Here is a 12445-nt window from a genome sequence, read left to right as displayed (position 1 = left end):
CCTAAGGTCATTCAGGTAGTTAATGGGCAGCAACTGAAATCTCGGCTTTTTTAACTTTTATGTTTTCAATCTGATGCAAATTAGTTTGCAGATAATCGATGAAAACTCATGAAATATTTTAATTATAGGAATTTTTGCATCATTTTTGAAATTTAAAAATACACAGTTCATTATTCCTAACCTCAGATCATCCATGTGTCGGTGTATTGTTTTCATATCCATGTATTTAGGGAATTGTTACTTATAAGGCATTTAGAACAATCCACCGGACGTGAGAAGTGCTCTGTGTATTTACAGCTCTTGTTGGCAGTGTCACAAACACTGCCATGGTGTGTAGTGTAACCTCAGTGCAATATTTTGGATATATTGACACTAAAACTTATTTATTGTTAATCTCACATTTGCACCTGTACAAATGGGAGCCTGTATTTCACCTGGGACCCCTAGGCAGGAGCCAGGACTGACTATGCTTGGTCAAAGGCCCTGACCTTAACCAGTTACTGACCGGAGACAGAGAGTCGCAAAGCTGTCATTCAGCGACGCTGCAGTAAAGGAATGGGGTGGCCGTAGTGGTGTGGGAACAGTTCCCCAAATGAACAGCTTGCTGCTATCACTGGCACTTCTGTTTTTGGTTTTGTTTTTAACTGAAGTATAAGTAACATCCAGTGTTATATTAGTTTCAGGCGTACAACACAGTGATTTGCCAAGTCTATACAATATTCAGGGCTTGCCTCAATAAGTATAGTCACCATTGTCACCAAGCAATGTTACCACAGTGCTATTCTCTATGCTGTACTTTTCATCTCCGTCACTTACTTATTTTATAACTCTAAGTTTATGCCTCTTAATCCCCTCTATCTACATTGTCCATCCTCCATCTGTGTCCTCTCTGGCAACCACCAGTTTGTTGTCCGTATTTAAGAGTCTGGTTTTGTTTGTTTTGTGTTTTATTTTCCACATATAAGTGAGATTACATAGTATTTGTCTTTCTCTGTCTGACTTATTTCGCTTAGCATGATCCCCTCTAGGTCCATCCATGTTGTCGCAAGTGGCAAAATCTCATTCTTTTTAATGACTTGAGTGATATTCCATTGCTTGTGTATACCACGTCTTCTTCATGCATTCATCTTCTGGTGGACATTTGGGTTGCTTCCATACCTTGGCTGTTATAAATAATGCTGCAAGAAACATATATCTTTTTGAATTAGTGTTTTCATGTTCTTTAGGGAAATACTCAGTAGTGGACTTACTGGATCATATGGTAATCCTGTTTAGAATTTTTCAAGGAACCTCCATATTGTTTTTCACAGTGGCTGCACCAATTTATGTTCCCACCAATAGTGCATGAAGGTTCCCTTTTCCCCATATCCTTGCTAACACTTGTTATTTCTTGTCTTTTTAATACTAGCTTTTCTGACTAGTATGAGTTGATATCTCATTGTGATTTTCATTTCCATTTCCCTGGTGATTAGTGATGTTGAGCATTTTTTCATGTGTCTGTTGGCCATCTGGATGTCTTATTTAAAAATATGTCTGTTCAGGTTGTCTGCTTATTTTTTAATCAGATTATTTGGGTTTTTTGGTGTTGACTTGTATAAGTTTTTATATATTTTAGATTTATCATTTACAAATATCTTCTCCCATTCACTAGATTGCCTTTTTGTTTTGTTGATGGTTTCTTTTGCTGTGCAAAAGCTTTTTTATTTTGGTGTAGTCCCAATAGTTTATTTTTGCTTTTGTTTCTCTGGCCTGAGAAGACATATCCATAAATATGTTGCTAAGGGCAATGTCCAAGAGATTACTGCCTGTGTTTTCTTTTAGGAGTTTTATGGTTTCAGGTCTCACATTTAGGTCTGTAATCCTTTTTGAGTTTATTTTTGTGTATGGTGTAAGAAAGGTGTCCAGTTTTGTCCTTTTGCGTGTACTGTCCAGTTTTCCCAGTACCATTTATTGAAGAAGAGACTGTCTTTTCCCCATTGCATAATCTTGGCACTTTCCTTTTTAAACCATGCTCCCAGAGTTCTGTGTTTTACCTTGTCTCTGATAACAGAGGTAAAGTAGGTGAAGATATTAAGCTGGCAGGGATAACTAGTCTGAGAAAATCCCTATCAAGTGACTTTTTTCTCTGCCCCATTTCTACTCTCCAGAATGTACCAACGCATGTTGCTGGTATCTGTTATTGTTCTGGGCCCTTACTTTTGTTGTTTTTTACCAGTTCTGTGTGATTGCTTTTCAGTAGACTAACATATAAGTTGAATTTACGTATGACATGAAACACGGATTTGAGAACCCTGGAATTATTATTTCCAGTAAAAGAAAGTTTTATGTAGTTCTTAATTTCTGAATATCTTGTTTGGCTTTCCAATGTTCTGCATTTGTGTTTTGCTTCCACAGTAATTGCTCATGTGATCACCCATGATGTTCTTATTTGTCATGATAATTGAAGATTAAGAAATAAAGCAGATTAAGAATTAGGGAGTATAATGGCAAAAGATTCAGCATGCCCAACTAAAGATCCTTTTCTATACATAGTTTAATAAAGAGCAAACCTAGAGATGCAGGGTAGAGCTGAGTCCTGGCCACCAGTGGAATATGAAAGAGAGAAAAGTAGACTCATAAATGCTATTAGAAAACAAGTAGAGAAACCTGTCCCTGCCTCAATGCTAACCTTCCTCCAGAGGTGACTCATCCCTAGAGAAACCTTGCCCTCTAGGCCTTGCCCTCACAAATTATATTTCCTCATCTTGAATGGGTCATGGAGGGCTCCTGACCATGGTTCTCTATGACCTCTATTAGCTTAAAAGCTTGGTCATTTGATATTTCAAAGTTATGTGTTAACTTTAGCTGGGTGCATACTTTCACACTATTGTTTTGTAAAGTTTTGAGGAGTTTAAGCTTCTTTGTGCCAAAGTATCTGTCATGTTCTACCACCTCACAGAATTCCAACCGTCTTTTCCTATTACTACTGAGCATCTAATAATAGTATCATAAATAGCTAAAACCTGACAAGTTTCAATCCTAATAATGCTGGTTGTACATTATTTTTTTATTCATTTTTTTCTTTGTAAAGCCCAATTTCTTTTCAACCAAGTCTAACAGGTTTTTGGATGTTTCTCTGCTTGCTTTTGATTTTTTTCTTTGGTAGTAGCTACCATGTTATATTGAGAACCTGCTCAATAGACTTGGCATTGTTGCAGAGATTTTCTATGCACCTCTCTCTCTCTCTCTCTCGATATTATTTTTGATTCTTATTTTATAAATGGAAACTGAGGCTCAAAGAGTTGAACTACTTGCCCAAAGCCACATAACTAACAAGTGGCAGAGCCAGGGTTCAGCTGCGAGATGACTGATTCAGAAGCTTGTGCTCTTTCCGTATATTACATTTCACGATTACAATAATCATGTCAGTAACATGTCAAATTTTTCAAGGGAGGATATATTTCTGAGTTACTTAAGAAGTATAGCAAGTATTTAGCACTTCAGTTTATCTCTTGAATTCATTGAAAGCAAATAAATACATCAGAGTATAAATGAAGACTAACTATCAATCCCTGGAAATACTTTATTATTTAGAGCCTCTAATAAAGTATGTTTTAGATTACAGCCTAGCTGTCAGAATGTAATTTGTCAGCACAGAACGAGCTAACCAGGATAAAAAGAACATACTAATCGTTTTTTAAAAAATGAGGTCCCCAATTTCCCATTTACATAGAGCTGTCCCGAAGTTGCCATGGTAACCAGAAAACATTTGCAAAACAGTCTGAATATGTGGGACACAAAGTGGAGCTCTCTTCCTTTTAGTGTTTTCTACCCAGAGCCAGCATTCTGAGGAAAATAAGAGTGGTTTCATCCTCTTCTTATTCATTCAGAAATCTTCAATAATTTCTGTGATCCTACTAATGCTTTGAATAAAACCTGATTATGTCCTTAGGGTAAGTTTTTTAAAACAGTTGAATTGCTGTGCCAAAGAGAATAAATTGTAAGAGCTCAACTGTGTGTGACCCAGGGTCAAAGCCCACCGGTAGCAAACATGACTTGATACTTCTCTGTCTTATCATTGAAATGTTTCTCTCAATTAATCAAATCTAATTGACCAAGACATTCTGCATTCGACTGTGAGGCCCTGCAGTGTCCTGTTGCTGGGACCCTTTGCTTAGACCCACCCATGGTCTAGAACACTCTGTGCCCAAGTGTGGCCTGAGGGTATCTTGCGTTAGAATATCCTGTGATAGTAAAGAGACAGTTTCCTGGATCCCACTTCTGATCGAGGATTCAGAACCTCTGTGGTGGAGCCCAGGAATATGCATTTTAGCATTTCATTTTATTCCTTTTGGTTAGAACATGTACGAAATGGTATTTTAAAAAATTACATTTGTCTCTCTGTCTAGAGTAAGCTCTTTCAGGGCCAGGATCTTTCTGGATTTTCTTCATCTTGGGGTCCCTAGCACCTTGACCAGTGCCTGGCCCATAGTAAGCACCTGCAGAAATGCTTAATGAATGCAAAACCTACAAATCTAAATTTTTTAAATTAAATTAAGTTAAATTAAATTAAATTAAATTTTGATTCCATTATAGTTACCACAGTGTTATATTAGTTTCAGGTGTACAATATAAGTGATTCAACACCTCCATACATCAGCCAGTGCTGATAGTGACAAGTGCACTCCTTAATCCCCATCACCTGTTTCATCCATCACCACACTCACCTCCCCTCTGGTAACCATCAAATTCTTCTCTATAGTTAAGAGTTTGTTTCTTGGTTTGTCTTTCTCTTTTTTTTTTCCCCCCTTTGCTCATTTGTTTTGTTTCTTAAATTTCACATTTGAATGCGATCGTATGGTATTTGTCTTTATCTGACTAACTTATTTCACTTAGCATAATACACTCTAAGTTCCATCCATGTCATTGCAGATGGCAAGATTTCATCCTCTTTTAGGGCTGAGTAATATTCCATTGTGTGTATATACCACATCTTCATTCCTCAGTCAGTGGACTTTTGAGATCTCACCATAGGTTTGACTAATGTAAATAATGCTGCAGTAAACATAGGGGTGCATGTCTTATCCCTTTGAATTAGTGTTTTTGTATTTGGGGGTAAATACCCAGTAGTGCAATTACTGGTTGATATTGTAATTCTATTTTTAACTTTTTGAGGAACCCCTGTACTGTTTTCCACAGTGGCTGCACCAGTTTGCATTCCCACCAGCAGTGCGAGAGGGTTCCCCTTTCTCCACATCCTTGCCAATACCTGTTGTTTCTTGTGTTGTTGATTTTAACTATTCTGACAGGTGTAAGGTGGTATCTCATTGTGGTTTTTGATTTGTATTTCCCTGATGAGGAGTGACGTTGGGCATCTTTTCATGTGTCTGTTGGCCAATCTGGATATCTTCTTTGGCGAAATGTCTGCTCCTGTCTTCTGACCATTTTTTAACTAGGTTATTTGTTTTTGCAGTGTTGAGTTGTATCAATTCTTTATATATTTTGGATACCAGTCTTTTACTGGATACATCATTTGCCATTTTAGCATTTTAAATGTTATTTGGCTAAACCTGAAAGGCAGTTTGGTTTTTCATTAACATGCTGATTGAAACCCACTCACAGAGAAGTTTTTGAGCACATCCATATTCTGCACCCTGCACATATTCAGTACCACAAAATTTGAAAGTTCCGCTAATTTGGGAGGCAAAAAAATTGTTGTAATTTATTTACCATTTGCATTTCTGTTTTTGTTTATGTCTTCTAATTGTTTTTCTCCAGCAGTGTTAGGGTAGGTCTGGTTGATTTGTTGAGTGCATGAGGGCTGGGACTTGGTCTTGTTCATATCTGTCATACCTAGAAACAAAGCCTGACATATAGTAGGTGCTCAGTAAATAATTATTGAATGAATGAACATTAAAGATAAAAATTTTTGTTTTTGTCATGCATTTAGCAAATATTTTAAAATTTTATAGATTTTCTTTTCATTGTACTTTCTTTCCTTTAATATAGCTAAGTCAATTTTTTATTTTATGGTTTCTGCTTTGGATGCCATGCTTAGAGATGCAATAGCTCACTGATAAATAATCCTACATATTAGAAAGTGTTTTGTTTTTTTGAATTGAAATTTGATGCCCAGTAGCATCTACTTCATTATTCACACATTCACATGGAAAGGGATGGTCATCATCAGGTTGGGGTGGATCTTATCGGAGATTTCTGGGGCATGGGAATTTTACCTGAATCTTGAAAAAGGCTATCCTGAATTAACAAAATCAGGGTTCATTTTGAATCCTCCCTCTAGAAATAGCTTCCATTGGTAAAAGCTTAATTTAAATATTCATTTTAAGGAATTGTAGTGCTGCTCAGAGTGAATCATTAGACTAACACAATCCTCTTTTACAAGCCAGTTTGGAAAAGAGAATAGTGTCTTCTCCAAAGACACTGGGGTGTCTTCTACCAAAACTTCATAGTAATGTCTGTTATGCGTTAAATTGTGTCTTTCCCCCTCCTCCTCATTCATAGGTTGAAGTCCTAACCCCTCAGTACCTCAGAATGTGACCTTCTTAATTAAGAAGTAGAGTCTTTATAGAAGCCACCAAGTTAAAATGAGGTCATAAGGGTGAGCCCTAATCCCATATGACTGGTGTCCTTATAAAATGAGGAAATTCGGAGACAGATACATATACATGGAAATGCTATATGAACACAAAAATGTTCATCTATAAGCCAAGGAGAGAGGCTTGGAACAGATCCCTCCCTCACAGCCCTCAGAGGGAAGAACCAACACCTTCATTTTGGATTTCTAGCCTTAAGGACTGTGAGATGATAAATTTCTGGTATTTAAGCCCCCCGGTTTGTTATACTTTGTTGTGGCAACCCTGGAAAACTGATCCAGTGTCCAGATAACCTAGAATATAATTTCTCATATGATTGATACCAAGTGTAGCTCTTGACCTTGACGAGTTCAAGAGGAATAATATGCTTTAGCTAGTAGATAGCACTGGTTATGAAACTGGTTGAAGGGGACCTTTGGTGAGAACAGAACACTTTGTGCCAACATTGGGAGAGTCCAGGGTCCTTTTGGTGGGTGGTGTGCTTTCTTCCCACCTGTCTTCCTTTCCTGAGTGAACCATCAGGTGAGTTCTTCCAGTCAGTGTTGATGGCCACTCTGTGGCTTCCTCACCATCACTATGCATTCCTGCCAGGCAGAGGTGAAGAGCACGAGCTTTGGAGATGATCCCCTATTCTGCTCCTGGCTCCACCTTGAGAGGTGTATGTCCTTGGCCGCGTCACTTACCCAGTGTGAACCATGCTTCTAACCTGTACGATGGGCATAATGATACCTACTTTCCAGGGTTATAGTAAGAACTAAGTTAAGTGACATTTGGAAATACCCTAAAATTTTCGGCTAGCAATTATTTATTTAAAGATAAGACTATTGTCCTATTCAGCTCTGTTCTTTCAGCACCTGGCAACTAGTTGGCCAGTCATTAATTAATCATTTGGTCACATTGCTGGGGAGAGGAAGATTTGGAGAGAAGACCTACAATCTCAAGCCCAGAATCAAAAGTGGCCTTATGATACACTGTGCCTGTTGGTGACTCCAGAGTACATCCCAGACATTTTGACATTTTATTTTATTAAAAAAATTTTTTAATGTTTATTTTTGAGAGAGAGAGAGCGAACACATGAGTGGAAGAGGGGCAGAGAGAGGGAGACACAGAATCCAAAGCAGGCTCCAGGCTCTGAGCTGTCAGCACAGAGCCCGATGCAGGGCTCGAAAGCACGAGCTGTGAGATCATGACCTGAGTGGAAATCAGACATTTAACCAGATGAGCCACTCAGGCACCCCAACTTTGACATTTTAAAATTTGTGATACTCCATACATTTTGGAAGAGGTTACTTTCCAAATAATCAGTCTATCAACCTATTAGTTCTTTCTACCTGACTCTTTGCTTGAAATAAAAAACCTAGTAAGATTTATGTGAGTTGTGCTGATGTGTTTTGTAATTTCTTAGACTTGCACATTATCAAACTTATGGAGTGACGGTGTGGCCCTGTAGAAGTGCAAACACAGCTGGGAGACAGGGCATGAGTGGAGTTGGTAGGTTTATGCCACCTGTAGGAACAACTGTCATTGGACACGTGACCTAATAGCATAAGGACAACACAGAAAGGACAGGGCAGCTTTACTGTGTGACTATGTTTGTTAACAACACTAAGCCTTGATCTTGTATGGTATGTGTGGGAAACCAGAAGATTTGGGTAGCAGTTAGTATTCTAGGATCCTATTCCAGAAGATGATTAGAAGGACACTGAATAGGGGCGCCTGGGTGGCTCAGTCAGTTAAGTGTCTGACTCCTGATTTCAGCTCAGGTCATGATCCCAGGGTCGTGGGATCAAGCCCTGCATCAAGCTCCACACTGAGTGTGGAGCCTGCTTAGAATTCTCTCTCTCTCTCTCTCTCTCTCTCTCTGCCCCTCTCCCATGCTCGTGTACTCTCTTTCTTTCCCCCTCTCTTTCCCAAATAAAAAAAAATTGTTTTAAAGAGAGATATATTAATTGTATATAATTAACAAGTTTATTCCAAGATTTTTGAGCCTGGGAAGAGCAAAATACACAGCACGCAAAATACATGTTGGCCCCGCTGTTATTACAATAAGAATAGTATCTTTTATTATTAGGTCTCAGTAGGCAGCTAGAATACTTAGCAGATGTGTTGACAATTCTAATCTCTTTTCTTAATCTACTGAAGGAAGGAAATTTCAGTTTAAAAAAAAATTTTTTTTCTAACGTTTATTTATTTTTTTGAGACAGAGAGAGACAGAGCATGAACAGGGGAGGAGCAGAGGGAGAGGGAGACACAGAATCTGAAACAGGCTCCAGGCTCTGAGCTGTCAGCACAGAGCCCGAAGTGGGGCTCGAACTCACGGACCATGAGATCATGACCTGAGCCGAAGTCGGCCACTTAACCGACCAAGCCACCCAGGCGCCCCAGGAAATTTCAATTTTGAGCACTTATATATGTCAGGCATTTCTCTCTCCTTATATTTTATATATGAGATGTAGGAAGAATATGTAACTTCTTAAAAATAGTGATCCTGTTATATCATGGTTTGCATTTTGCTCTCATCTAACCTGATTAGTGGTATTGCATGAACCATGAGTTTTGAGATCTAAAACATTTATTTATTAAAATAAATGAAGTGGCATAGTACAGCCATTATTAGAAAGTTAAAATATACCTATTCTATATCCGTGGTTAGAGAAACACAATTTTTTTTTTGGCTGTAAAAATTTAGCTCCAGAGTTTCTATTGATCTTTCAAATTCTCATTTCTGATTAAGCATAGAGAAAGAAATTTTTACTCCAGTCCCTGTTACTGAAATGCTCTAACAACAGCAACAAAATATAAAAAACAGAGGGAAAAAGAAGCCATCTTCAGTGAAACAAGGAAATAGCCATAACCTCAAACCATGAGAGAAACTGCCAAAGATTATGAAATTTGAGTTATGGGGAGGGAGGGTGCTGAGAGCCAACACATTCATCCTCCAGCCTCAGTTAGGATAGAGTTTCCCCTTAAAGAAAGGGTCACAATTCTCCAATGCAAATCCAGTGATCTTTTGGTTACAGCGATGAGGTCTAAGAACACAGGGAAGTATGGGGGGAGGGGTAGTATTAGATAGATACTCATTCTACACTATGAAAGATGGATCCAAAGACGGAACCTGTAAGACAAGTCATTTTTATGGTCAGCAGTCTCAGCTCGTGGCAAGAAAGGTGGTGTGTGGTGAGTGGAGTTCAGGGAGTTAGTGACTAAAATGTACCATCCCAGGCCTGGTGGGTGGGTGGGTGGGGGGGGGGGGATGAGGAAAGTATGTATATGTTCTTTGAGCTAAGAACATAACAGATATAAAGTAAAAGTATTCAGGGCACAAACTTGATTTGAATGCTGCACGCCCCCCACCCCCCGCCCCAGACTGTTCTTTAGGAAAAAGACGGATATGTTCAGAGATAAAATTGTCAGAAAGAAAACAGCTGAAGACTTACCATATATATGGAGTAGGGCGACGGGGGGTTGGGGGGGGGGTGGCTAAGTAACCCATATTTGAATGCTGATTATATCAGGGGGCAGAGGAAGTGTTCTTCACAGTCTTATGTTACCTCGATATAGTCTTTATTAAAAAAAAAAAATAGCTCCAAAATATAGAAGGGATTACAAGAGCAGAAGATGAAAATCAAGTTTGAGGACGCCAGAGAAGAAATGACAGAGAAAAAGAAAGCCATTGTAAAGATGAAAGTGCCATTGGAAGCAAAAAAGAAGGAGGAAGAAGGGGAGGAAGGAATGAGGAGGGGGGAAAGAGGGAGACATGTGGCTGAAAAATAACGAAGGATGCAAAAAGTGAGGAGAGAAAGTGCTGCTTAGAGAGATCAGCAGCGCCAGGAAGCTGCTTCACTCCGTGGGCAAGTCTCAGCCAGTGGAGGCACTGGCAGGAGATGGGAGGGCGTGAGGAGGGGAGAAGCCAGAGCATCCCCCCCTTCCCAGTTGGGTGCCAGCTAAAAGGGGTCTGGGGAAGATGCTGCTTTTAGGACTCAGAGTCTCTGCTGTGGTATAGAAAACAAAAATAGAGAGAAGGGAGGAAATGGAACAGAGAGGAAAGAGGCCTAGGATTAGCCCCTGAGTAACAACATTTCTGCAAGAAACTGAGATAATAACTCAGATTGCTTTTGGCTTATCTAACAAGTCAGGAATACACAAGGGAGAAACTGGCAGGATGTCAATTTTGGCTGTAGCTTTAAGCACAGAAGCTATTCTTACAGCATTTCTCGCTGATAGGTTTTTTTTTTTTTTTTTTTTTTTCTGGCAAGCTAACTTTTGTATCCAATCCTTATAATGGTTCCAGCTAGGAGGGAGGAGACAGGGGTCTTACAAACCACCAAAAACCTTCAACAAGTACTTTTACTAGGTTGGGGTATGCCATTTGGAGTGTTGCCAGTTGTAACAGCAACTGAGATCTTCATGGCCATAGAAAGAACTGCATAATCTTCAAAATACGGAAAAAATATGATTGGACTATAAAGCAGAGAGAAATAATGTTTCTAATAGTAGCTTTCTGTGCTTTTAGAGTTCTTCCTTCAGCATCTCTACCGTAAATGACATTGTCCCTGAATTCCTGTCTGTTTGATCTTGATGTCCGACCTGAAACGTTGCATTGAGAGTTATCACCATCAATCTGACGGGATAAACTTCTTTCATAAGAATAAAATTATACGAAAGTATATCTGAGTTCTGAGTTCAGTACTGATCTTGTCTGTACAGAGGATAGTGAAGGGTATTTTCAGGTTACCTATAATCTTGAGCTGTGTAATGTGTTCAGAATAGGTTTTCCCTAAAGACAAACCCTCTGAGCTGCTGTCAGTTCATGAGATCATTAGACTTTTTAGCCCATAATATTGTTGTTCCAGTTCTGTGTATGGTCACATGTGGAAATTGTTAAGCCAGGCTGAATTTTAAAAGGAAAAAAGAAAAAAAAAAGTTAAACTCAATGTAAAAGGTGAAAAATGTGCTAGATAACGGCAATAAGTTACTTGTTGCCATTGAAGAATCAATTTTGTTATGATTCTTCTCACAGTCAAGTAAAAAAAAAAATGGGGGAGGCCGGGGCAACATTTGGGGTCATATAATTTCCATTGTTCAGAGAACAAACCTTTACTTTGGTGATTATGTGATGATAGCTCGTTCAAGGATGATAAACAGAGATGATAGTTGGACATAACTGAGTGAAGATATGGGTAAAATTCCTTCTCAGTTTGCAAATGGGCCAATTTTAACATACTTAGCTTTTGATATAAATGCACTTGACTTTCATTTGTCAAATCCTGAAGAAGTGACCCGCAGAGAGGCAATCTTCTGAATTCTGACATCCAGCAGAAAAAGAGCCATCCCTAATCCCTAATTCTGACATTTAGTTTTCCTAAAATTAAGTCACCCTAGTAGATCTTACAGGATGTGAAAAAAAAAAAAAAAAAAAACCACATCAAATTGATCACAGACTTGTTAGGAGAGATATATAATAAAATATAATAGGATATCAGAAAGGTGAATCATACTTGCTAGAAAATTCTTATTATATATTCCAGGTTACTCCAAAGCTTGCTTTTGAATTTTACACAGAACTGATGTGCCTAATCTATTTTTCTCTTTTACAAAACTACCTTGACAATATGCTGGGCCTAGAAATCCTGCAACTAGAGAAAATGATTTTGACTACTTTTCTAAAAGCCACGTATCTTATAAAGAGAAAAATCAGAAAGAAAAACAAGGAGTTTAGAATTATTAATTCCAATTGAAGGTTATCTAATTGGGGATATTTTGCTGCTAAGCAGTGTGTTCTGAAACAGCCTCAGGAAGAATCAAGGCAGGTGTTTTTAGTGTCACATGATCCACCACTCGGTTTGGTCAGT

At 38.6% G+C, this 12445-nt stretch overlaps 1 protein-coding gene across 4 annotated transcripts in view; it reads left to right on the top strand.

Moving 5' to 3' along the window:
- The window catches only part of KIF6 (kinesin family member 6), a 388723-nt gene that overhangs the window by 106745 nt on the left and 269533 nt on the right, over positions 1-12445 (top strand). The gene's annotated exons all lie outside the window — the stretch shown is intronic.

This window comes from Neofelis nebulosa, chromosome 6, assembly GCF_028018385.1.
Source record: "Neofelis nebulosa isolate mNeoNeb1 chromosome 6, mNeoNeb1.pri, whole genome shotgun sequence".
Lineage (NCBI taxonomy): Eukaryota > Metazoa > Chordata > Mammalia > Carnivora > Felidae > Neofelis > Neofelis nebulosa.
The sequence above is the reverse complement of the archived record's forward strand: the minus strand, read 5'-3'. Positions and strand labels throughout refer to the sequence as shown.